A 4,111-nucleotide genomic window follows, 5' to 3' on the forward strand; every position below is an offset into this window, starting at 1 on the left:
ACTTACAACAGTCTTAGTGCTACCTAGGACCACCTTGCGCAAGTGTCCAACATGGCGATCTGTTAGGGCAACGGATAGAGATTATCAAGACTGTCGTCTTCCTGGACACTACACCTGTCCAACATGCATGTTGTTGACGCATGTCATCGTATACAAGTAGATGGCTGTGAGGTTGAATTCTGCCAACACCATCAACATCCACCATGCAGACTTTACAGAGTCAGAGTTACCCCTATCGAAGACAGATCTTTCTGGCAGGCTTCATGCCAATAATGACATTTTGCTGTGGTGAAACTTCAACTCTACCACGAGGACGCCAGTAGGATCCAATCACCTCGTTGGTACCTCGGAGGTAATGCAGTCTGTGTCTTGACGATATGAAATATTTAGCGTCAAACTCTCCCTCGACTGTCGGTCTCAATGAGACTGGCCACCCCTTGTCTGTTTGGATAACACCCTTATACACCTGTATCAGCTTGCTGTGTATTTAACTGGGTCGGAACATCAGTGTTTATGCTAATGGACGTCCACATCTGTGTCTACATTATAAACTTCGATCTATAGTCGAGCGGATACTTTGCGATTCGAGCGAAAGCTGGCATAACGTGAGTCACCTGAACGTCGGCGTAGGATTGAAGCTTACACACATTCACTGTGTTTTGAACAACTTCATTTTGGTTGGTGTTGTTGTAAGACGCTGTATGTCAACGGTCTGTAAATAATGAAGTTTGGACCAGACAATACAGTGATTGCCATGATGAGCATCGATACTCGCAACTGGGATACGATGTCACCTGACCACGGATCCCTTTAGTCGCATCTTACGACAAGCTGGGTTTTAGAAGACCAAATTCTTACCCGGATCTTCACGGGCATGAGTATATTGGACGTGGGTTGTGGGAGGTACTCAATGTCATTGTGTTGGACGAGGGTCGTGAGAGATGTCCATTGTGTAAAGAAAATCACTCTTTTCAGCAAAAAAGACGGTTGATTCTCTGATATCCTGCAATGTCGTCACCTAAATAAAGGATACATCAAACGAGTTTGAATATGCTTCCAAAAGGCATGCAATTCCTTTGCTTATGATCATGACAACTCATGTGACGAACGTTAAAACGAAGCATCAAGTATAATCAGTGTGCCCATGTCCTCTGTGAATATCAAGTCCCTTCATGTTTAAGAGCAAGTAATTATGATATTTTAATCGAATGACAGTGTACTTATCAGCTCGGTGGAAAGAAACAAAAACTGAACAGAAGCACTTTCGGTCGAATTTACACGTGCTCCCCTATAAGGTAACCATGCAGACACACCATTACATTGGTGACTTGATAGTCAGTGACGTTACGTATATTATGACGTTGTGCTTGTGACGTTACTAAGTGTTGTACTATGACGACATTCAATGTCATATGACGTCATAACTAGAAGCTGCCGCTTTCACTATCCAGCTTTTCCTTACTAATGGCATTGAAACATGACTGTATATCATATTGTAAACCAAAAGTTACTGTGTTCTGTAATCTGATTGGTTGAAAAACATGATTAAATGGTATTAGATACCCGGAAACTGAAAGACTATTCACCGCGTATTGACACGTAAACAATTGTTTTGTTGTGTCATCAACAGTGGTGACGTCATTCAAATCATATTGTGACGTAAAGTTAGAATGACGTCACAAATGAGCAACTCCAGATGCTACCATGAGAACCAGCTGAAACGGCCAGCTGATGACACTTCACTGCTGTGTCCGTATTCGATGTAAACGAGTGCAGACACTAAAACCCCTTTGGTTTACTTTTGTGTTTACAACGTCGATAAACATCATGTGTTGGCCAATTTCCGGGTGTTATTGAGTATTTGAAGCACGGGAATATTTCATTTGAAACCTCCGGCTGACGCTCCCGTGCTTCAAATACTCAATAACACCCGGAAATTGGCCAACACATGATGTTTATCTCCTAAGTAATGCAGTCTGTGTCTTGACACTGCAAATGCACACGAGCGGATATATATACTCACGTTCTTATTTATGCCTGGTGACAAAAAATAGTTCACCTTCAAATGAATTACTGAGACTATCATAATATGAATAGTTTGAAAAACGGGCACTTCATCTAAACAGGTACGCGTACTGCCCTGTAGCCTTGTATGAAGCTTTCGATTGCGTCCCTTGGTCAATCAAGGATCCGCTGGTCGTGCCAAATGTTCGCCCCGATCGCGATGATTGTTTTGGGGTTTTTTCTGCATCTCGGTCACGTGAGTGATTGAGCGAGTGAGTGAGTGAGTGAACAATCTGCAACAGACATTAAAACAATCTGCGATACCTTACACCCTTAGAGCCTGAAACAATGATGCAACTCTTGAAAGACCACAATATGTATAGATTACCAGGAAATGAAGAACATCACTGGGCTCCTTTTCAGCAGATTTATGAATATCATCAAGGAACCCTTTTTCTGTTTAAAAAGTTCATTTCGGAGACTACATGTTAGCCTTCTACACTTGGCCAGGTGCGGAAGACGTTATTCCAAGTTTTGCAAAGAGTGAGTGAGTGAGTGAGTGAGTATATGTGGTTTTACGCCTCTTTTAGCAATATTTCAGCAATACCACGGCAGAGGAAACAAGCGAAGGCTTTAACCACTAGGCTACCCCACCACCCCCTTCTCAACCGAGCACGGGTATTGTGGTGTCGAGCTATATATGTGGGGCGAACAGGGATCCAAACCCAGGTAGGGGCGTTTCTCAAGGGAGCTCAAGGGACCCTGCTGTGCTCAGCGAATAACTGCGCCTAAACAACAATGTCCAGCCGTGCCTTGCCGTGTACAGATTTTGCCTGTTTGTTCGTTGTTTGATTTAATGCCGCACTCATCAAGTGGTTTGTAAATAATTGAATATGGACCAGACAATCCAGTGATCAGCATGGGTATTGGTGTACACGACTGGGATACGATGACATTGTCAACCAATTCAGCAACTGCTACTTCATTTTCGTACAAGAATCCCTTCCTCACGTCATACAAGCTATGCTGCGTTATGCTATTATATCACGTCATACCATGCCATGTTGTGTCATATCGTGTCATACTGTCATCATGATGGGGTGTCTCAGCCCCATGAACACCTCTTACCATGTAATTCATACCTCAAAAGATGAACGCCCACGGGGAAAATATGTTGAGGATTGTTCCTTGTATTATATAGCTATTTTCGGTTACATGTATGAGCAAAAACTTGTGCAGGTTTTTGTTCTGTGAATGACCTGTTTGAAAATCTGATGCACATAAATAAATGCTAATGTCATTTGTTTCAGTAATGTACCTATTATATTGATCAGCTACAGACACATCAGTGCCCAGGGCATTGCACTGATCAAACTTGTACTCCCTCTGACGTCTTCCATGCGTGTCACACACATGTGACCCGTCACGCTTTCTGACACAGTAGTGATGACCAAGGGAAAGTCATAAGACATCACGTGGAGTTTGAGGATGGCCTGGCTACCAGCACGTTGATGGGTGGACATTTTCTGAAACTGGGTTTCATTCGACGTACGGAGCAGCTTTAACCCGTTTACAGACAAATCCATAACATGGACATGTAAAAGATGCTCAAAACGATTCAGATGTCGTATTGTCGGGGTTAGGGATTCCATTGCAACTGGAAAATGTAAAGATTGTTTTGGCACAGAGACAATCGTAAGAGAGAGGTCGCAAAGGAAGCAAGTTTTAGAGAGGCGATATACAGTGACGTCATTCTTACTGCTAGATATAATTATGTATTATCATAATAAATATGGATTTCTTTTTATTTTCAGAATGTTGTCAATTTGAACGGAATATAGTATTTAGATACATGTCTGTGGTAGCAATGGAAATGTGCCTTATGTGTACAGATATAAAAAATTCGTATACTAATGACGAATAGTCAGAATTATCAGTGACGCCTCCTGAATGAAATACGTCTCATATTTGACATGATATATAAAATATATCACGCAGGCGTTTGATGCACTAGATACCGACACACGAGATGGTTACCTGCCTAGATTAATTCATGTGCGTGGATGTCAGTTCCAAGCTGACCTCGCCCCCTATCGTCCACTGTAGA

The sequence above is a fragment of the Haliotis asinina genome, chromosome 16 (genome assembly GCF_037392515.1).
Source record: "Haliotis asinina isolate JCU_RB_2024 chromosome 16, JCU_Hal_asi_v2, whole genome shotgun sequence".
NCBI classification, from domain to species: Eukaryota; Metazoa; Mollusca; class Gastropoda; order Lepetellida; family Haliotidae; genus Haliotis; species Haliotis asinina.